The 24,798-nt window shown below is 35.1% G+C and overlaps 1 protein-coding gene across 1 annotated transcript in view; it reads left to right on the top strand.

Moving 5' to 3' along the window:
• Positions 1 to 24,798, top strand: part of LOC129221270 (transcription initiation factor TFIID subunit 8-like) — a 175,498-nt gene that overhangs the window by 33,960 nt on the left and 116,740 nt on the right. The gene's annotated exons all lie outside the window — the stretch shown is intronic.

Genomic DNA, 24,798 nt, shown 5'->3' on the forward strand with positions numbered 1-24,798 from the left:
AGCCCGAGCCCGGGCCTGAAGCGGGCTCGGGCTCTAGAACTAAAAATAGGTTTCGGGCTCGGGCTCAAGCACAGATATTCAATCGCCAATCTCCTAATTCAAAGCAAATCTACATTTTCCTACTGTGAGAAAATGAAAGGAACATTTAAATCAGTTCAACCAATGTAAAATCCTCTCCCCTCAAAAAAATATTAATTAATTAATTAACGCTTATTTATAGTGTTTTTTTTGCGATTACTATTGCAATGTGTCATACAGTAATGCATTTGAAGTAGAGCATTTTAAGAAAATTTAGAAACTTCTGTTAATGAAGAACATTTGACGTAACATTTTTCATTAACAGAGAGATCATGTCAGACTGTAGAAGGCTCAGTTTTTGATACAAGAAAGTTTCCTTCGGGCTCTGTGGCGGGCTCGGATTTTGGTCCGAGACAATATCACTCTGGCTCGGGCGGGCTCGGTTAAAAATTTTCGGGCTCGGGCGGGCCCGGGCTCTCAAAAATGAGCCCGAACTCATCTCTATTGTGCAGTGATGCAGCGAATATTCGGCCCATCAGCTTTGGCCAAATACCTTGTCATTCAGCCTCGGCCGAATACCATGCAAAAAATGTATTTTATTTTCGTGTATTGAAAGTTTTATACATTTGTGGTTATGCTTATCGTTTATAATAAGCATTTTAAATGAGATCTTGTCATACTAAAGTGAATTGCTATTTTTAAAGGTATTCACTAATAAATGGTAGCTAAAAAAGTAAATGTCTGCACTACAGATCTTGACCATCTATTAGCGCATACAATAAATCTGTACAAAGTTTTCGGATAAAGCCGAAAAATGAAACTATTTTTGGAAGGCTAGTACTTTGCTAGGAAGGTTAGTACTTATTTTATTTTACGAAACTTATTCTAATACGTAAAGAATTTAAGCAGATAAAATAGATACGCACAAAACATATGAAGCAAAGGTAGTTTTTTCTCTCTCAGAATAATATACGTATACAAATTAAATAGGGTGATATAAAAGCTTTTTTCCTCCAATAATTTCATTTTTTCTTAATATGTGACAGTTTAATGTATAAAAATATTCATTCATATTATGATTTCCTAATTCCGTCACAAAATCTTCAAAAATATTCTTTGTAATGGTTATAGTTGTGAAGATCATACAGCAAAACATTTTTGTTCTGTAGAAACACAGTTCGTGATACAGGAAAAAAAAGCAACATGTTTAGTAAATATTAAATAAGTCTCTTTTTTTTTTCCTTCGTAAAAAGTTTTGATTTTTTTTTTTTTTTTTTTGAAAATAAGTATTCGCTATATTTGGTACATGTAGTGAACCCCTGGTTCAGAATGGTACTTTCTGGCGGATTGGAATTGGTTAAGGAATTTTGATCTTGCCACTTTTAAAGACCATTTTGTTCTTTCAAATAATAATTCTGTAAAAGATAACAGTCAATTTCTCTTACTTCACTTTGAGCTGAAATTTCTGCCGAGGCTTCTCTTTTTGGTTGGCTTGCAATTCCTAAAAATAATTTTGTGTTTGATCGAGTGGAACAATTATGCTAGAAATATTTTGTTCAAACCCTTCTGCTGGTTTCGTCCTGTTATTTTTACCCGAGTTATTAATTTTTATTTTATTACTGTGTTCTTCACTTGAATTATGTTGAAGAAGAACAATTTGAACCTGTTATCAAAAACAGTTGCAGTAAAATACAGTGTTCATGGCCTTGAAGTGATAAAACTAGCTTCTCCAGATTTTGTTCAAGAATGTTTTCCATAGTACCTACACCAAAAATGCCAAGTAAAACCCCAAGCCGCAGAATGATTTCTCCAAATAAAATTATGTTTTTTCTACATTGGAATAACTTCAAAAATTAAGTTTTCTTATAAGAAAAATTTGCTTTGCAATTGCCTAATTTTGTAATACGCTAGGATAGAATGTGTCTGTATGTATGATATAAATGAAAATGTTGCAATTCTAAGCTGGATCATTTCTCTTTTTCCCCCTTGCAAATGATGGTTTATTTGAGAAGTTTTATGAAAAAATGCCTCTCCTCTAATGCTAAAAAAATTCTGTTTTTAAAAGCCTAAAGTTTAAACTACTGTGATCATTTTTCTGAAAATTTTGCTCCAAATCAATTTTTTTAAGTCATTAATGATGTATATTAAACATGCAAAATTATGGCTTAATTAAGTTCAACCTGTGCTTTGTTTTTAAACAACAACAAACTAATTACTCGGCGGCCGAATAGCCAAATATTCGGCCTTGATTGTGGCCGAACATTCGGAGCAAACACTATTCGTTGCATCTCTATGTGTGCAGCTGTACATTTTAACTGATTTTTTTTTATGACCCTTCCTCTTCCCACCCCCACTTAACTCTCAGTAAAAAGTTCTGAAGATCTCTAGTATTACGGCCCTGTTTCATGTTACTAATAATGTGTTGTTGAAGTTTCTTTGACGGAGTTCGTATGGAGGAACGTTAATTATTGATATCAATGTGGTTTAACATTGCTAGAATTCAAGGAACTGTAGAAAATGGGGATTAACGGTAGAGTTCAGCACCTAAAAAACCCACTCGTTGGAGAGAAACATTCAAGAAGTTTGTGTCTGAAGATGACAGAATAAAAACAAAGAGTCCGGCGTTTCTTCGAAAATGTCTAAAGAGATTGATAAATAGTATATATTTATTATAGTTATATCAAATTTTATCAGTGGTCAAGAATGTTAAAAAGAAAAAAATGCTTCTCTAAACAATCAATAAAACCGGCCTGTGGCGTAGACGGTAGATAGACCCGTTATTTGCAATTTCACATTGGAGGACAAGATACATGCTCAATGCCTTTTATGTTGATTAAAAAAAAAAAAAAAAAACACCGAAATACTCGGAAATTCAAAGACAACTGCTCCTCCTGTACCCAGGGCCCGATTAAGATATCGGGGCGCCCAAGGCACGCTTTTTCGAGGTCCCCTTGTAGTCAAAACTTATAATTTCAGGTATTGACTAAAATATCTTTAGCCATTTGGGGACCCCCAAACAGTGGGGTCCTAAGCCACGGCCTAGTTGACCTATTCAATAATTAGACCCTACCTGTACCCCCTCCTCCCAAAAAGGATTGATCTCTCAGTAGAGCATTGGATGTTCGATCGGTATTGTACTTCTTCCAATGATGTTCTATTGTGTTAACTACATACCTTTGTACACAAAAAGTAAAGCAATTTGTGCTGTTTGACGTTTTTCTTTTCTTTCTTTTTTTTTTTTTTTCAATCTTTTTAGAAAACAAGTTTTTACTTTTTTTCTTTTTTTACTTGTGTTCTATTGGTTCTAAGGCCACTTCTGTCTACCCATGATTGCTGTGGAATTGCCAAATTGCCAATTAAGACGAGTCTATCTGAATTGGTGGTGGGGGAGTAAAAATTTGATGCTTACGTTTCGCTTATTTTGTGACAAATTTAGAGCACACATGCATTTGCAACGAGAGAGCATTAGAGCATTTGCAACAAGTCTGCAAAAGCTGGCATCCCTGAAAATTGATTGATACGTTCATTTCCACCTTTTCATGTAATTCGCCCCTTTACGATTCAGAGGGGTCCTTTGTGTGGGCCATATAAGATTGTAATAGGCAGAAGAGATCGGTTCGACTTAGTTAAAATGCTATGTAAAAAGTTGAAAGGAGGGAAAGAAATGCGTGAACGGTGGTAAAATTGATCAGAAGAAAGGAAAGTTAGTTAATGGAAGAACAAAATTATATTTAAGACCAGTTTCTTTTGGAGAATTAATCCCTAAAAGTAGTATAAAATTCTAAACTGTTAATGCTAAAGAATTTTTTTCTGAAAATTAATAACAATAAAATAAAGAAACAATTCTTCAGCATTAAAAGAAAGAGAAATAAAATAAAAGCAATGAAAGAAAACGAGAAGTTATATTAATAAGCGTATCAAAAAAATTTCGCTAAACCCTTCGTAATCGCGAAACTTTAAGCCTCGTGAAATATTTTTTCGTGGCTTATTTCTCAACTTTCGGTTACGTTCATGTGTAATTCACGAAATTGTCAGAATGCAAAATAAACGGTATTGGGTCATTCCACCGTCACGTGACAAAAAGACGCTTAAATTTCATTAATAATTTGCCATATCTCTTAATATTTTAACGAAACAAAGGTAACAAGCAATTTTTTTTCTTTATATTTGACACAAAGATGCTCCTGCCACAGTTATATTTTTATTAAACAATTTTGTTATTTAAAATTTAGTTTTTTTGCATGCGTCACGTGCGAATTTTTCGTTTGATTTTGGCTTCAAAAAAGTTGCTTTTGGCACCAAAAAAAAAAAAAACTAAATGATCTTTCATAAAATTTGCAAAAACTCAAGAAATTCATGATAGTATTTTTTTTTAAATAAAATAAAAAGAATTTAAAAAAAACCCGAAGATATTGGGTGGCAGACTCTTAAAACGCAACTCGCCGTTACATTGTCGATGACCAATCCACCAAAATTCTTTTTTCACTGTAAACTCCAATTTTCGAAGATACGTTCACTATGGGGAGTGAGTACTACAGCTCGGTAACTAAAATACTGCAAAATATAGATAATTGCGAAGAAAAATTCCATTAGGTTAGTCCAAACATATTACAACTACGTAACTACAAATCGGGAAAAACATAATTAAATGTGAAGAAAAATTCCATTAGGTTGGGATTAAACGTACTACAACTAGATAACTACAAATCTGGAAAAGTATTGGTGAATGTGCGAAGAAAGAGGTCCGCTAGGTTAGGTCCAAACCTGCTACAACTAGGTAACTACTAATCAGGAAAAATATAGGTAAATGTGAAGAAAAATTCCATTAGGTTATAATTAAATATACTGCAACTAGATAACTACAAATCTGGAAAAGTGTAGGTAAATGCAAAGAAAGAGGTCCATTAGGTTAGGTTCAAACATACTACAACTAGGTAACTACAAATCTGGAAAAATATAGGTAAATATGAAGAATAATTCCATTAGGCTAGGTCCAAACATACTACAACTATATAACTGTTGTAGACATTCATAGGTTCTTCGTTGAATTTTCAAAACTGAATAAGTTGATCACGAGACGAAAAATCCATTCCAAAACTAGGCAAGTTCACATATCTATAGTTGATACAAAATTAACCTTCCAGCTTCATAATCCTGCGATTAGGATCTGCGTAGACTTCACAATGCTGCTACGTTAAGTTTGTCTCAACTGAAGTTGTTCAACGTATCAGAATTGCGAAATTGGAGCAATAACTAGGGAAGTCTAGTTTTAGCACAGCACTGCAATCTTCATTCTCCAATAATCGTCATTAAACATCAATTTGTTGAGTTTTCCTCGAAACAGCTGAATTGTAGTTACCTAGTTGTAGTGTTCACCCCACGATATTTGAAATGACCTTCAGAAAGAACTGATTAAAAATTTCGTACACAGAAATTTTTTCGAGGATTTAGTAACTAGAAGTTAGAAGTGCCAGCACAGCCTGGAGTTGTTCTTTTGCTAATCCAGAAAGAGTTGTGCTCCAACGTGAGCTGGAGCTTGGTTTTTATACACGCTTCTGGGTAATGAGGTCTGTTTCATCCACTTTACGCTCCGCTTCTTCTGGGTCAATGGTTCACCTCCAAAACCTAAATAAATCGCTCTTTAGAAATGATGAGAAAAAGATTTGAAATTGAGTTCATTTTTTTCTTCTTCCTCTTCAGGTGGCACGGCAGCCCTTTTTTTTCTTTAATACGCCATCCCTTTGTACATATTCAACAGTGTTAAATTTAACAAATTATGGAATTACGTATGTGAAAATTTACAAACAACCCACATGGGTAACATTAAATTTTGCTATATACAGAAGAAAGTAGTTTTGTTCAAAAAGAATATATATATATATATATATATATATATATATATATATATATAGAGAGAGAGAGAGAGAGAGAGAGAGAGAGAGAGAGAGAGAAATAAAAATATTTGCATAAATGTGATGAGAAAACTAAATAAATAAATAAAATAATAAAAATTAAAAAAAAAAACGAAAATAATAAAAGAAAAAAAAAATCTCAATTTCTGTGGCTTTTAACTGCTTGTAATATGCTTAATGCCAAAATAAAAATTAAAAAAAAAAGGCCAGGGCACGACAGCCCTGGCCTTCTCAAGAATTTTCTTCTAGTCCTCTCTTTTCTTGACAATAATCTTCCCAGAAGGTACCGAAATAAAATTTTTGGGAGATGGTAATTTTGCCAAATGGAGCACGAAATTTTGCCGAATGATGATAACTGTTCCTAATCGTCAGACAAAATTTGCCGAATTTGCCCTCCCGTCGAGGTGCCCGTGGGTCTTCCAGTTATTCACCCTCATGATGAGCAAAATAGTTTTCTAGGCAGTCAACCATCTGAGATTAGGTTGACCTCCTACTTATATAGCTCCTGTGTGGGTTCGACCGAAAAAACTTTTTTGTGTTGAACGTTCACTGTTCTATCTAATAACGTGGCCAGCCCAGTTAAATCTTTAAATTTTTATAAATTTGGACAAGTCAGGTTCCTAAAAGGCACAAAAAAAAAAAAAAAAAAAAAGAAAAAGAAAGAAAAGAAATTTAACTTGAATTTTGAAATTTTGAATTCAAATTATTTTTTTCGCAATCACGAACTGTGACAGGACCCTGCTCATTGTGGGCTATCGTTTCTAAAAACGGCTTCTGTCTCTCCAAGCCTGTCCCTCCTCCTGAGCGGTTACGTATGTATAGTTGTGTGTGTATGTGTGCGTAGACCTGTGTGTATGCACGTAGGTGTGTGTGTATGTGTGTAAAGGCTTGTGTATGAGCGTGTGTGTGTGTATGAGTGCGTGTGTGGATGTGTATGAGCGTGTGTGTGTGTATGAGCGTGTGTGTGTGTGTGTATGAGCGTGCGTTTGTGTAAGACATGGACGCCACCGAGTAGGAGAAGCGGATTCCAGGAGGCAGTGCTCAGACACGCGCCTGCAGAGGACGGTGGGCGGTGGTGCTGCAGAGGCTCCTGGTCCAAGCTGAAAAAGGCACGGACATCAAAAACGGTCAAATAAGAACAATAAGCAATCGTGATTGCTCAAAAAAAAAAGAAAAAAAAAAGATAAAAAAATAAAATTTAAAAAAAAAATGACCAAATTAGAGTATCTGTGCCAAATACCATCAACTTGTGTTCCGATAAAGATAATAATTTTTTTAAGTGAAAAACTATTGGTGTTCGCCTTTTTTTTTTTTCTAAAAAAACCAAGTTTACCAATTAAACTGTTTTTTCGTCGTTTTATATTCCAAGGCTAAACACAAACATATACAAAGCATACTTTTCCCCCCAAGCTATCATAATATAGCCTGAATTTTTTACTTATTTCTTACTATGCTGTTTTCCATAAAGTTTTCATTAGACAGTAGGGATTTCTATGTTTAGGCAGAAGGATTTTCCTTCAGTATTTAGGAAATCCATTACGACTTGTCTCTTTAATTAATTTAGTTTGTTATTGGAAAAAATCGTTGACTATCTGCCCTTGATACGACGCCCCGATTTCTTTCATATCTTTAAAAGACTTAAATTTCTTTATGAAAATTAACAGAATTTAAATATTAAGGTAATAAAGCAGTAATGGACAAGATGAGAGAGAACAATACGCACACACAGGAATGTACCAATAAGTACAACAATAAAGCAAAATTTAAGTAAACAAACTTTAGAAATACCGCTCTTTGTCCAGTGATACTGAAATAATAATTTAAAATGGAATGAAAAAAAAAAAACTCAGTTTTTTTTTTTTAAATTCATATCTAGCATGCATGGGCATTTGAGCATTGATTGGGCTTGTGAAATTTCCAAATAGTGAAAAGATTAAGGTTTTTAAGGCGCATTTGGGTTTAAATCCAACCTCTGCTTACACCTACAAGTTATTAGATGTTTTTTTTTTTTATTAAACCATAATTTTTAAAAGATGTTGTCTCATTTAATTTAAAGAGATATGTATTACTGCAATTAAAAAAAACATAATGCAAGATTAGAAATTTTTTCCCGTACTGATTTATGGCAAATAAATTTATTATATCGGAGTAATCGATATTCCTTATTTCGCTAATTTCTACTGAAAGTATATAACTTTTCCCTGAAATTTAGCCAACAGTCGCAAAAAAAAAAAAAAAAAATGCTGCCGGATTCAACGGAAATAAAATTCCTGTATATAACGCACAATTTTTCTATAGTTTGGGATCGGATTTCCGATTTTTTTATTCTTCAGGAACCAGTAGACACTCTGCCTTACTGATTACACTGTTGATTAATAAAAAATATAAAAACACAAGACAAAAAAATCTTTTAAAAAATAAAAGAGGGTTTGATTTTTTGAAAGAAATGCCTTTTTTTTTCGATTTCAGTTATGGTTTAAAAATTGCCGCTCCAGCACGCGGGCTGTGCAGCCTAGTTAACTTTCATGTAAATAGAGTACTGGGCTAAAACGCTAATGCCAACAGTCAAATTGCACCCATCAAGATAAACAGAATTGTTATTGATACCTGGGATTGCATTGCAATTAATTACAGCAGCTCGAAGGCAGGTATTGTGTTAACACTTGGCCGCCGTTTTGAGCATCTACTCAGATACTTTTTTTTAATGTCAATACATGGGTGTGTGCACCTTATAATTTTGCCATTTCGCTATCCATTTACTGTTAGATGTTCCATGTGGTGACCCAATTTACGTTTTTTTGCTACTGAGAGTGGGATGCAACCCTGGGTTCTGTAATAAATATTTATCGCTTTAGTGAGCACTCTTAGTATGTTTATATGCACAGCATATATTTAATGACTGTGTGACAAAATCCTCCCCCCCCCCAGAAGAATATATAAATTATATATCTATATTTCTCCGAAAGTCCAAAATTGGAGAATATCAGCACTCACCGGTGATTCACCTGAAATATCACTCGTAGACCTTTCAGCGAATTAATGAAAGCTAGCCAATTTTTTTACAAAATCACCTTTATTTACATCATTTAATTATAAAATCAAAATCAACACTTAGTATGCCCCCCCCCCCTTTTTTTTGTCCAGCACCATTTTCACTCTACTGGGCATAGAGTCAACTAGAGTTTTGCACTTTTCTTTGAATTCTTGATCTCTAAACCATGTTTTTAGCAAAGCACAAATCATTTTTTCTTTTGTTGTGCACTCAGATTTTCACTCTATGTCACAATGTTCTGCCTCTTTCTAGGAGAAATATCCATGTCTAACAAAAAGATAGAAAGTGACCGGACTGAGAAAAAACAGCAAAAATATGTAGAAATTTGTAACACTTGAAACAAAACACAATATTTATGACAAAAAAAAAACGTGAGGTTATAGCGCCTAATCAACTGGAGGCTGAACAGCTGTTATAAACAAAGATTGAACAACCTAAAAAATTCGAAAATTAAAAATTCCCAATTTGATTCCATTAATTCGCACAAGGGTGTATGTGTTGTTGTGGTTATGAAAAGAATACATTTCCTTGCAATTTAAAATTCCGATGTTCTCTCGATGACTCCGAATGAACGAAGTGGAATGGGGATAACGGTGACCCAGTGTACTACGATCGTTCGATTGAATTCCTTTTGCCTACTTCGGTGCACTTTTGACACGGAATAATAACATTGCGGAATAAAAATCTCGGAATGGTTTCACCCAGACCCTCTTATCTCGGTCGCTCGGAGAGCTTCCGCGGGTCAAAAGGGGTGTTCGACAATGCCCAGTCCGCTTCGACGGCCATCCATGTTTCTGGGTTCTCCCCGTGTCAAATCGTTGACCTATCGCTCGAAATGGGACAGTGGCGGCCGAGAAATCGTCTCAGTGGGACGCGATTGGGGAAATAGAAGGAACCAGCGGGCCTATCTGGAGTAAGAAAGGGTGGGAGATGCCCCGACATAGTCCTTTTAGGAAAGTTTGATGTCACTTTTTGAGAAGGCCTCGTTCCCTTTACAATCTATGTCACTTTCTTTTGTGCCTTTTCGTACCAATTTCTTTGCTCTAATATTTTCGTTTAATATACAAAATTGGGTTTTGTTCTCGAAATCTACTCTAGAAGTTGCGTGTGTATATTTTTTAATACTTATCGGTGTCAACTCTAGTTGTTGTAACGCATTGGTTTATTTTGTGAAGTACAGCTACACAATTACGCTCGCGCAGCTTAATATGCTTAAAAAATAGGCATTATAAGAAGTCTGATATAAAAGCAGAATTATCTTCAATCAGCATGCCGACAACATAAAATTAGCATTATAAAATCGCCAACCAACAAAACAGAAAAGCTATTTATTAATCAAGTTTATTGCGTTGTTGTTATAATTGGTACAACTTGAATGGTGATGCCCCCCCCCCCTTTTTTTAATTGACAGTTTTGGATGATGGCTGCCGTTTGTCAAATGAGTGTAAATTACTAGTTCCTCGCTTTAGCATCTCTATTCTCCGCTACTGCTTTATTAACTTCTTCAAGCCATATAGTCCCTTCGAGTAGCTGAGTTTGCATATTACCCACTTAAAAGAAAGATTTAAAAGAAAAATTTAATTATCTTCCCCCTCTTTGGAAAAGTAGAACGTAGCAATAGCTTGTTCGAGAATCTTCACTACGCTTTTTGATCTTCTTATTAACTAAATATTAATACCGCCATATTTTCGAAAAAAAAAAACTTTGCCATAACTCTTTTTTGAGAAATTTAATATTACTATATCTACAACATTTTTCTTTTCATCCTTCTCGGCCTCCCTTCGTAACAAGTTGATTCTCATCAACTTTCGCTTCATGAAGATCTATCGTTATTGAATTCTTATGAGCTAAATTCCTTTTTACACCTCTTCCCAATTTGCCCCTCATTCACTTGATTAATTGTGCAAAATTATTAAAAAGAAAAAAAGTTTAACATCTTTACTAATAATAAAGCAGAAAGTCTCTCTGTCGGGATCTCTGTCTGTCAGGATCTCTCTCTGTCGGGATATCTGTGACGCGCATAGCGCCTAGACCGTTCGGCCGATTTTCATGAAATTTGGCACAAAGTTAGTTTGTAGCATGGGGGTGTGCACCTCGAAGCGATTTTTCGAAAATTCGATGTTGTTCTTTTTCTATTCCAATTTTAAGAACGAAATTATCATAAGATGGACGAGTAAATTACGAAATTATCATAACGTGAAGCGTAACATGGGCACAAGCCAATTGGCGAGATACGAAATTATCATAACGTGGAAATGTAACATGGGCACAAGACAATTGGCGAGATACGAAATTATCATAACGTGGAACCGTAACATGGGCCCAAGCCAATTGGCGAGATTCGAAATTATCATAACGTGGAACCGTAAGATGGGTACAAGCCAATTGGCGAGAAAATTCACCATACATTATTTGTAAATATACAGGCGAACCAAAAGATCTTTTAATTTCTCTATTACGGGCAAAACCGTGCGTGTACCACTAGTTAAATAAATAACTATGCTCATATGAGATGTGAGAAGCAAAGGGATGCAAGTGGACATTTTCAAGTTTTGAACAAAACGCTTTTAAAGTTGCGGGACTCGGTAGGCTTTCATTGATCCAAATATTTAATTTTGCCACTTGCATCCCTTTACTTCTCACTGCCTCAGGGCCATTCCACGGAAAACGGTTAATTTTGTCTCGCACGTGATGCTTCATCTTTACTAATAATAAAGCTGAAAGGCTGTGTCCCTGGATGTCTGGATGTTTGTTACGCGCATAGCGCCTAGACCGTTCTACCAATTTTCATGAAATTCGGCACAGAATTAGTTCGTAGCATAGGGGGTGAGCACCTTGAAGCGATTTTTCAAAAATTCGATTTTGTTCTTTTTCTGTTCCAATTTTAAGAAAATTTTATCAAGCAAATTATCATAACATGAACGAGTAAATTACTAAATTATCATAACGTGGAACCGTAACATGGGCAAGCAAATGAACATAGCAAATTGGCGAGAAATTCATCATCCATTATTTGTGAATATCCTGGCCTACCAAATGACCTTTTAGTTTTCTACTACGGGCAAAGCCGTGCGGGTACCGCTAGTACATTTCATAAAAAATGATAATTTAAAAGGATGATGAACAAAATTTTGTTGCTTAAGAAATCCCAATCGCATGTGTGACTTTTTAAACAAAAAATTTATTCAAAAATGATTTATTTTTTTATGAAATATAGAAATCATCACGTGCGGAACAAAATGACCATTTTTAATGGAACGGGCATATACATATTGTTTTTCAGTGGTTTAAATAACTATTTCTGAACTAATGAGATATGTTTCCTTTACGTTGGAACCATAGCTTTCAAAATCTACAATTTGTTTCGTCATTCCTGTATTAATTAATAGAGCAAAAATATTAGCTTACTAGCAAAAATACCCGGCGTTGCCTGGGTCAGTAATAATTATGAGAAAAAAATCGTTACTTGCTTTTGTTTTCTGGTTTAAGTGAAAGAATTTAAAACACATCTTTTTGACATCATTAAAAATCGAGTTTCTTTCTTATCGGTAAAAGTAAAATAGCAATAAGTATAAAGAACAAAATAGTATTGATTTAGAAACGAAAGCACTATATTTAAGCATATACAAATTTCCAAAACATGAAATTATTCTTCTCATGTTAAAACAGAGATCTGTTGATACTTTTTTTTTTAACATGGAGTCTAAAACCTTCTCTGTATTGCTATTGAAGTTGCTCGTAATCCCCTTATACTTGCTTTAGTTATTTTGGGAAATTTCAATCATTGTGGGCTCTTGGTGCGATTTTACCGAATTTGCGGGAATCGTTTTGGGATATCTTCGATGATGCTCCCTCCTTCTTTCCTTACTTTGTAAAACGATATGATATTAATTTTCGTTACAAAGATATTATCGTCAGGTGCTGAGATACTTTTGGTCACCATAAAATGGCGCTAAAGAGTTTCATCCGAAATGTTTCCGAAATAAGTAGTAAAATTTGGCGCTTGTTTGAAATTGTGCAAAAAAGAAAACTAATGGAAGTTTTTGTGCTGTTTATGGAATTGCCTAATTTAGTTGCTGTATTATTTAACACAGTAAAAAAAGTTTTTTTAAAGATTCTTTGATGGGCGATATTTTGTTTACATGGTGAAAGCTGAGAAACATTATGACGTAGTCTTCGGCTTCAAAAACAGCGACGTTGAAAAAAACTGCCAAATGCATCAGCTACGGAAATTTTTCTGCAAAAGTTTTGGCTGGTTGATTGGATAATGAGTAAGTGTTCAATCAGCATAAATAATAATAAAAACCATTAATTACATTAAAGTTCCGTTTAAATGGAAAATGATCAGCCAAATCATATATTATTTGCCAATCTTGTGCAAAAATCTTTCTTCAAGTTTTGACTTGAGAAAAGCCTTGAACAGTCACGAAAAGCAAAGATAGTCAACAATACAACAATTGTCGCTATCGACAGGGAGTTGAGATGATACACTAAATACTGTATTGAGTTTAGGAAAACCTTTGAACATGGAACTAAAAAGCTCATAACTCGTTTTTTATTCTACTTAGAAATTTCGAATAGGTGCCATCTTCAGCAGAAAAATCAGAGCTTTCAATGGACATATAATGTAAATATGTGCAAGTATTTTTTCATCCCTACATTAGAGAATTTATACGAAAATTGTATTTTATTGCTTCCCTAAGGGGTTTTGCCCCCCATAACGGGACGAAAACTACCCTATGTGTTATTCTGATGCATAAGCTATATTATTGTAAAGTTTCATCAAAATCCGTTCAGTAGTTTTTGCGTGAAAGAGTAACAAACATCCATACATCCATACAGACAAACTTTCGCATATATAATAGTAGTAAGATTCATAATCAAGTTACCAGAGGTTGACTTTGGAAGTCCCGCACGTGACGCATGCAAATAAATTTTATTTTAAACTCGTGGCACCCGCACGGCTTTGCCCGTTGTAGAAAATTAAAAGGTCATTTGGTTCGCCTGTATATTTACAAATAATGGATGATGAATTTCTCGCCAATTGCCTATGTTCATTCGCTCTCCCATTCCACGTCATGATAATTTCGTAATTTACTCGTCCATCTTATAATTTTGCTCCGGAAAATGTTCTTAAAATTGAAATAGAAAAAGAACAAAATCGAATTCTCGAAAAATCCCTTGAAGGTGCACACCTTCATGCTAAACTAACTTTGTGCTAAATTTCATGAAAATCGGCCGAACAGTCTATTCGCTATCCGCGTCACAGAGATCCAGACATCTGGTCATCCAGACATCCTGACAGAGAGACTTTGAGCTTTATTATTAGGAAAGATAATAAAAAATTTTAATAAAAATATAATTGTGTCAGGAGTATCTTTCTATCGAATGTAAAGATTGAAAAAATTGCTCACCCCTGTTTCATTGAAATATTAAGAGATATGACGAAATGTTAATGAAATTAAAGCGGTCCCCCCCCCCCCCGCACGTGACGTAGGAATGCCCCTTCATATGCTTTGATCTTCAGAGACCTTTTTCCCCGCGTGGAATAGATCACATGTGTTACTGCATACTTAAAATACTACTTGATAGTTGTTGCTAAAAACAGTAAATATTTTATCGTTTCATTTACTTGATTAAATTTTTTTCTTAATACGACGTTTCAAATGCAAATCAGTAGTGCCAATTTTCTTCCGTTGCCTTTCCTTCACGGTAAAACGTAACTACAATGGCATTCGCTAGTGCAACTAAAAATACCTGCTACAAGTAATGCCCTATATTTATCCCAGCACTGACAATTAATCAGTCGTTCGTCTGAATGAAAAGTCGTTTCACAATTTCGAACCTGCTGAGGCTGTTCACCTCTAGAAAGTGTTGAGTTTCCGTTTACGAGCTGTCAACTTGATTTCCTGCATGCATAATTAATTTCATTCCAAGCCGAAATGTCAACAGCTATAATAGAAAAGAACCGGTTGAGTTTTGAACTTTCACTGAGAGTGAAAACTCTTCCTGGAGAATGAATGATGGTCTCACGTTTCTGAAAGTGGTCAGACATCTTTTTATTTTATTAATGGTTTTTCACCACTGGAAGTGGAGGAAGATCGAGGATAAAGTGATTTTTCATTTTATTGGATTATTGATTGTGTATAAACGCCCAGTAATAAGGTCTTTTTATAGTCTTTAAGTAATCTTTTTTTTTTCTTTTAAATCGTTTTATGCAGTAACCGGACACCACGTATTAAGGTCTTTTTCTGGCTTAGCAATTTCTGAAACTTGCAAATGTACCGTTTTAAGCTAGGAACAAAAAAAAAAAAAAGTTTTCTTTCAGTTGGTTAAATTTTCTTCTAACCTTATTATATATGCATGTCACATTCATACATTTCTTGCACACTGTACAGAAAGTTACGTCGTTTTTCGTGTTTTTGAAAATCATGTTTAAAAAAGGAGAAAGTTTTTTGTGTAATTTAATACTCACACATTTCAATGTCTTATATTTCCTGGCTGTTTGTTTTATTTTAATTTCAAATGTATGATTTTACTGAGTTCAACAAATTGATATCTATACTCAGGGCTTAATTTTAATCAGAAGAAGTGTCCTATAATATTCAGAGCTTGTTTTAATAATGTGTAAATAGTGTGAAAAAACAAAAGACATGCAGTCAAAATACTATGGAAAAATGACAGTAGTGTATGTTTCAGAAAAAACTAAAGGAACAAAAGAAAAAATTTCTTTCTTCGAACTGAAAACGGGTTACAGGGTACAAGTGAGATGTGATTATCAATAAAAAGCTGTAATGCAGTGAATGTATCCTCTCTTGCCTTGAATTAAATTATTTTAGGCTTATTCTCATCTTCTTTACTAATAATAAAGCTGAAAGTCTCTCTGTCCGGAGGATGTCTGGATGTCTGTCGGATGTTTGTAGGATGTCTGTGACGCGCATAGCGCCTAAACCGTTCGGCCGATTTTCATGAAATTTGGCACAAAATTAGTACGTAGCATGGGGGTGTGCACCTCGAAGCGATTTTTCGAAAATTCGATGTGGTTCTTTTTCTATTCCAAATTTAAGAACAAAACTATCATAACATGGTCGGGTAAATTACGAAATTATCATAACGTGTAACCGTAACATGGGCACAAGCCAATTGGCGAGATACGAAATTATCATAACGTGTAACCGTAACATGAGTACAAGCCAATTGACGAGAAAATTCACAATACATTTTTTGTAAATACAGGCGAACCAAAAGACCTTTTAATTTTTCTATTACGGGCGAAGCCGTGCGGGTACCACTAGTTACTAATAATAAAGCAGAAAGTCTCTCTGTCCGGAGGATGTCTGGATGTCTGTAGGATGTCTGTAGAATGTCTGTGACGCGCATAGCGCATAAACCGTTCGGCCGATTTTCATGAAATTTGGCACATAGTTAGTATGTAGCATGGGGGTTTGCACCTCGAAGCGATTTTTAGAAAATTCGATGTGGTTCTTTTTTTATTCCAATTTTAAGAAAAAAACTATCATAAATTACGAAATTATCATAACGTGGAACCGTAACATGGGCACAAGCCAATTGGCGAGATACGAAATTTTCATAACGTGGAACTGTAACGTCGGTACAAGCCAATTGGCGAGAAAATTCACCATACATTATTTGTAAATATACAGGCAAATCAAAAGACCTTTAATTTTTCTATTACGGGCGAAGCCGTGCGGGTGCCACTAGTTAATAATAATTCTGTTTGTTCTTTCATCGAAAAATTAAAGCAGCGATTTCAATTTCTGGTCTTTCTTTGAAACATCTTATCCACCCAAAGAGCAGGGCCGGCTCTAGAAGTTCTGCCGCCCTAGGCGATATTGACGAAGTGCCCCCCCCCCACACACACATTGAATAATATCAATAATAAAAAAATAAATAATGATATTTTAATAAAATAAAAATAATAGTAAAGTTAAATTCCAATCTGGGTTTTGCATATCCAAGTACTGGTACACACTTTAAATGATATTTTTATTAATATTAAAGTAGTGCATCTTATGCCGCTGAAACAAATATTAATATTTTCAAGCGATTTTTAAATCGCGCAATTTTCAGCCTCTAAAAATAAATTGAATTTCTACTTCAATTCCGGACTATGTTTTGCATATCCAAGCACTGGTACACACTCTAAATTATTAATATTATTGTTAATATTTTTTTTAGCATTGAAACAGTGACTCTTTTGTGCTGAAACAGATAGTCACTCTTAAAATCATTTCAATTTCGAAAATTGCCGCCCCTAAAATCTGCCGCCCTAGGCGTCATTGAATGGCCCCCCTGCCAAAGAGCCATTCAATGACGATTTAACTATTTCAACCAGTTAGTGTTGCCAGGGCCGTGTTCAAGGGGAGGGTTTTAGAGGTTAAACCCCTCCCATTGGGGTAAACATAAAAGGTCAAACGAAGAATATGAATATTTGACTTTTTATTAATTTTAATGTGAAAGTTTGTGTGCAGTGCTTCTTAAAACAGAAAGAAAAAAAAACTAGTATGTTGTGGCCATTACGAAACTTTCTTCTATATTTTTCTTTTTTTTTCTGATCCCTCCCCATGCTTGACGAGGAAGCAATATTCCCAACAAAAACAAAATTACACATGCAAAAACTTGACGACCATCCCAATGTCTGAATTATTGCAAGAGCAAAGCAAAGAGCGAAAATTGAAAGTTATTTTAAAAGCCTTGCTTGAATTAATTACAAATATTTTATTTGTTAACAAACGCAAGATGGCAACAGTTAAAAATTTTAAATCATTGAGATAATATTTCCTATCATTTCCATACAATTAAAATCACGAGAAATACGCAGACGCCAATCTATTACGATTTATCTTTCTTATCGTTGCATTAATAAAAATATTTTTATTCGCAAAAAAAAAAAAAAAAAAAAAAAAAAAAAAACACCTCTTGGAGCGATTGGCGTCAAAATTGAACCAAAGCCTGTTTACATATGGATTCACATATATTCCAAATTTCAACCAGAACGTAGCATTACTTCTTGAGATAGGGCACTCACAATGGAAAAGAAGAACAGGCGATTGCGCTACCCCCTTTTTAGCTGTTCACACCAAAATAAAATCAGTTCTTATACCCACTAAGGGCTACTTGCTGATAAATTTTTCTTTCATTCCGTTCATTATTTCTTGAGATACAGCAGTCACAATTGACGACAAAAAACGTTCTATAGCCCAACCCCCGTTCGAGTTATTGACACCAAAATTGAATCAGCACCTGTTCCTGTTAATGGCAACATATGGACCAAATTTTGTCTGATTCCGCCAGTTACTTCCTGAGGAATAGCAAGCACGCGTAACTCAAAAAACGTCCCATTGCTCCACCCCCTTGGAGGAATTCACACCAAAAACCAATGGGCACAAGTTCACACAGAGGCACATATGTGTACCAAATTTCGTTCGATTTCATGCGGTAGTTTTTGCTGTAGAGCTGCCACAAAAAACTGATCACACACAGACGTGACACACACACACATACACACACACATACACACATACACACACACAGACAGACAGACATTTTCCAAAAATGGTCGAAATGGACTCAGCACACCTCAAAACGTTCGAATCCGTCGAAATTCGAAAATTTGCACGAATCCAATACTTTCTTCTATATATTAGATATAGAAGAAAGTAACAACTTTTTCTCAGGAGTTTTTCTGCTATTAGGTCATGATGGATTTGGCATTTGTTGCAGCTTTGAAGATGCATTAGTGATTGTGTTTGGTAATGTTAATTTGCATTTGCAATAAGCTCTCTCTTGTTTAGTTTATTAAGCATTATTTTAGAATATAAAACCTGCTATGCATGCTGCATTATAAAAGAATGTGTAGCCAATTTCTAATTCTAATTTTAATATACCCCATAGTAAACAGATTGGATTAAAGAGAAACGAACAGGTTTTCTAAAGAAACAAATAAGGTTTGATTAAAAAGAAGGTATACACTGTTGTCATTTACGTAGCCAGAATCATCCTTGGGAGGTAGCAGGATGGGGGCAGAGCAATCCTTACAGGCATAGAAATGCCATACTGGTATCGAAAATGCAACTTAAAACTAAAGTTTGTAAGGGATTGAACTCCCCCCCCCCCCCCTCAGCTTAAGACTTAGAATTATTAAAACCCCTCCCTTTATGAAAATCGGTACACGGACCTCTTCTTATCCTCAATCGACCTGCCAATCCCAACGTACCTATTGAGCGCCCTAATCCAAACTCACCTTCAATGCCATCAACATGTGTAATGAAATAATTAGACCAAGCTCGGATGAACTGGATCAAGTAGAATACCTCAAATGCCGGAAAGAGATCACAATTCGACCCCGAAGTCCCGAAGGAAGGCCCTTTGCCGCCCTCGATACCGAATTGATTTCCGAAACTTTGTCCCAGAGCGGACTACTTCCACGATTTGTGGCCCACTTCACATCGCGAAGGACTCGGATACCGGAACCGTGACCACAACTCGGAAAGAATCCCAGATTTCGACTGAAATTCAGATCGAGGTTCGCATCAGGGTTGGGACCTCGATTTCATGATGGTGGACCAGTCGTAGTTCAGCAAGCATATTACACGCAACTTCTTTGAAAAACAAAAGCAATAACATTCCTGATCTTTTTGGCAGTATTTTTTAACAAACCGGGTGGGTTTGGACCCCATCCTAAACAACAACCTTTCATTGAAGATGAAGTTTGTTCAAAAGGGGTTAGGTGGGACAGGGGTGGGGCTCTGTTTGTTGAAGCAATGAGACAAATTGAAATGTGTATATGACATCGAATTTCTTTGAACTTGCTGATTTTTTTCTCATTGTTGCCAAAACATTAATTTAAAATGAATGAATTGAATATTAATAAAAAAACAATTCAAAAAAAGACCAGGCCCCGTGTAAAAGTTCAATAAGCGAATGTTTTTTTTAAACCAAGTAGTTATTTCGAATTTCCTAGATCCTTTAGCCATATTTTTCAATGTTCCAGGCTCCCCCCCCCCCTTCCAATCCTAATTAAAATGTAAAACGATGGCACATTAATCACTCATAACAATTAAACATGTGGATTCTTTTTACTGTCAAAAAAGTACTAACAGTACTTTCAAATGATTTTTTTTAACATCATAATTTATAAATGGGTCATTCCATATCGATTTCATCCAAAAAATTTCATCATAAGCCATAAGGGCAATTACATCAAAAATTGTTGGACGATTTTTGCCCTTTTTGTGAAAATTTGCTTCAAATTATTATAATTCAAGTTTCATAGGAACTACAGAGTTGTACAATAGCTCGATTTAAAGAAAATTGCATGCACTTCGATTTTTCAAATACTTTAATTTGATGTGTCAATTTGTTTAACTTGAATACTTTTTGAGATTTTTTTCAAAACAATTAAAATTGTAAATTTCAAAAAATTTTGAGAGTTTTTTTAATTAAGTGGCTGGGCGGTGTTTTAATTCATTGCTCTTTACCTTTTTATTTATCTTTAAATTCTTTCAAAAAAAAATTGTGAATTTTTTTTTTCTCGAAAAGTATTGAAGGTGCGCATCAAATTAAAAAGCATGTAATTGTCTTTAAAATGAGTATTGTGAAACTCTGCTGTTTCCATAAAACGTGATTTATGACAATTTTAAAGCACATTTTAGCAAAAGATTTCTCATCGTTTTCATCGAAAAACTGTTTGTGTTCTCTTTCTTTCTTTCTTACTTCATTTGCAAAATTGCCTGTGGAAATGATTTCTATGTATGTCATAACTTGTAATTGATTCATTGATTTTGGCCTTCTGTATTTGTTTGTATAGTAAATAGTTTTCGCTTTGAACACACTCTGTTTGATTGGGTCAAGGAAGGGAATAAGGAAGTAGCTCTTTCGCTTGTTTGTAGAATTTATATGAATGCACTCTTTTTTTTCCCATGGAAGGTTACCTTGGCCTGAATGATTCTTAGTCGTTGACAACGTAGATCTACAGGTAGTTATCAAAATAATGGAAACACCTGTGAATAAAAGGGACATTTTTGAATGCGCGTCGAAAGTAAAAAAGAATAAAACTAGATTTTTTTTTTTAAAATAAATAGTAATGTTTATATTCTGATAGTATATGGTGGTTTAACGGAAGTTCTGGGAAGTCTTGGATTTTTTTCAAGCGCTTGAAATGTCGGACCTCTCGAATTTTAAAAAGAGACCAAATTGTTGGGGCGCGTCAAGGTGGAGTAAGTGTAACTGAAACATCTCAACTTTTTGGTGTTTCTAGAGGTACAGTATCTAAAGTCATGACAGCATACGTACAGCGTGGTAAGACAAGCTCTGCAAAGCAAAATAGTGGGCGAAAGAGAAGCTCAGTGAAAGAGGTCGACGGGTATTGAAGCAGACTGTAGAGTACAAAAAGCGGACAACAGCAGCAAAAGTGACCACAGAACTCAATCACCATCTGGATTCACCAGTGTGAGTGATTAGGGTAAGAAGGGCACCTTTATAAACAGAACATTTACGACAGAATAGCGATTCCCAAAAATTTTTTCAAGTGTTTCCATTATTTTGATAACTACCTGTATGTTTTTTTTTTTTTTTTTTTTTTTGAGCAATCACGATTGCTTATTGTTCTCATTTGACTGTTTTGATGTCCTATCTTTTTATTTTCCCACCGCCACCCTCCGCACCCTGTCACCGTCGACCGGCTCCTCACGATGCTGCTCCTATAGCGAAAGCCGTCTCCAGGTTGCATCCATGTCCTACACACACGCACGCACACACACATACACACGCACACACACACATACACACAACTACCCACACATTCATGCCTGCACACTGACACAAACACATATGCCTACACACACATACACATACCCCCCCACACACACATACACACATTCATATACACAACTACCCAGGGGCGTAGCTAAGGGGGGGGGTTTTGGGGACAAAACCCCCCCCCGAAACGTTAGTCTCAAAAAAAAAGAAGAGAGAAGAGAAAGAAAAAAAAAGAAGAAAAGGAAAAAATTCCAAGCGATTATATATATATATATATATATATATATATATATATATATATATATATATATATATATATATATATATAAATATATATATATAAAAGAAGTAACCCCCCCCCGAAAGTCGGGTCTAGCTACGCCACTGCAACTACCCACACACTTATGCCAGCACACAAACACACATGCCTACACACACATACACATACCCCTACACACAAACACACATACCCCCACACGCAAACACACACACCCCCACACACAAACACACACGCCTACATACACACACTCGTGATTGCGAAAAACATAATTTGAATTCAAGATGTCAAAATTCAAATTTTTTTTTTATTTTTTTTTATTTTGAGCAATCATGATTGCTTATTGCTTTCATTTCACCGTCCTTGATGTTGTGGTTCCTTTTTCAACTTGGACCAGGCACACCAGCACCACCACCCACCGGCCTCTGCAGGCGCGGCTCCGAGCACTGCCTCCTGGAATCCGTTTCTCCAGATCGATGACGTCCATGCCCTACACACACGCGCGCTCTTACACATACACACAAGCCTTTACACACATACACACACGCCTATGTACATATACACAGGTCTACGCACACACACAAGCCTACACATGCACGCACGGGCGCCTACACATGCACGCACGGGCGCCTACACATACACACACACCTGCACACACACACAACTATACACACGTAATCGCCCAGGAGGAAGGGCAGGCTTGGGGGGGACAGGAGCTGTTTTTAGAAACAATAGTCTCCAATGAGTAGGGTCCTGTCGCAACTCGTAATTGCGAAAAACATAATTTGAATTCAAAATTTCAGAATTCAAATTAATTATTTTTTATTTTATTTATTTATTTTTTTTTTAACAGAAGAAATTATTTTACATCACCAAAAGGACGGGTAAATGTTCAACGCAAACAAGAACGAAATCGAATTAAAATTCTAACAAAATTACCTTAGAATTTTGTAAGCGTTCGATTCGAACTTCGAACACAGAGCAATACAGTAGTTAAATATATAGTTTTTTGTGGAAACAGGAGCTAAAACATTCTTTGGGCTCATTCTGAAGTTTAAAATTTTTCTCACGCAAAAAAGGGTGGGTTTCTAATGCTTTAACTATTTTGTAATAATTTTGTCTTCTCAGCTTATATAGTGACACTCCTCGAAGTATAAAAATTTATTTATAATACTAATTGCAATTTTCTTCACTTTGCCACATGCTAAAAAAAAACGTTTTTGAAAGCACTTCTCTGGATTGTTTTCATTTTTACTTCCTTTTCCAAAAAGGAAGTATTGTATTCGCGAAAAAATTTTCACTCAAAATTCGGCCTTAATTTCCATTTTACTCACCCCCGAATGAATATTAAGTTTTTTTTTCAACCCGACCACACGCCTATAAGTGCCTAAGAACGTATAAACACCCGAAATATCCATTTTGACATTCCCCGAGTTAATTACAACGACGTTTCTCGTGATGTCCGTATGTATGTATGTGCGGATATGCGTATGAATGTCGCATAACTCAAGAACGGTATGTCCTAGAAAGTTGAAATTTGGTACGTAGACTCCTAGTGGGATCTAGTTGTGCACCTCCCCTTTTGGTTGCATTCGGGTGTTTCTAAAGGGGTCTTTTGCCCCTTTTTTAGGAAAATCATTGTTAATTTCGATGTAAACTCAAATGGAGTTATAATTTGGCAAACATTTGGCGATATATCGCCATGATTTTGGTCGCCAACTTGGCGACAAATTTGGCGGGTTTTTTTATTTTTGAATCTGGTTTCAATTTTTCCACTATTGGCGATTTTTCGAGAGTTAACCATTAAATCACATTAAAATTGCCTGTAATGGGGAAATGACATTAAATTGGAGTAAAAGGAAGTCATGTGATGCACACATCAGCTCGTTTTCCTTCAGTTTTAGCTAGTTTTTAACTGAGTTCATTGCGAAATTAAGATATTCTTGTTATCTACTGGGCAATTCCATGATAATGTCAACCAGATGATCAAATTTTCAAAATTAAAATTTCTAAACAAATGAGGTGTTGTTTTAAAGGTAAAGAGTTGTATATTTTGGAATGCCTGTCAAAAATTTGATCACTTCAGTTATAAATAAGTTACAGTAGGTTAAACTAAGGTCAACATCTTGAATATTTTCAAATCATATTTGGTGACTTTTGAAGAAATTATGTTTTTTCCAAAAAATGCATACTAATATTATGAATTGAGATGAATAACCATTTAAAGATACAATGTGTTGCTGGTGATGTTGCAAAAATGTGTCAAAATATAATTCTTTTTAATTTGTAAAGGAATTCCTTTGGGGTACATTACGTGTTTTACGTCCGACACCAAAATGCACAATTAATTATGCTGAGTCAATAATTTTAAAGCTACATGCATGTATTTTTGGGTACAAAATAAGATTTTCAATCTCATTGAAGTAACCTATTTTCATTTTGTAACAAGTGAATATTTTTTACTAAAATCTAGGTGTCGGACGTACAAAATTTTTTACGTCCGACACTATTACATTCCTTTAAACAAAATATGTTTTCGACTGTGTTTCTCCTTTTTTTTTGCCTTTAATTTCAAAGTTAAAGTGAAACATGCATAAAAAACAACTTAGTGAATTTACTGTATATACATTTAGGGCTGATAGGGGTAAGTAGGACCCCTTTTGAGAAAAGGTGTGTTGAATGAACGTAATACAGTTGATTAAGATCAATTTAGGCAAATTTGCCAAAACTATAAGTGGGAAAAAAATTGGAAACACTGA

The sequence above is a fragment of the Uloborus diversus genome, chromosome 4, assembly GCF_026930045.1.
Source record: "Uloborus diversus isolate 005 chromosome 4, Udiv.v.3.1, whole genome shotgun sequence".
NCBI classification, from domain to species: domain Eukaryota; kingdom Metazoa; phylum Arthropoda; class Arachnida; order Araneae; family Uloboridae; genus Uloborus; species Uloborus diversus.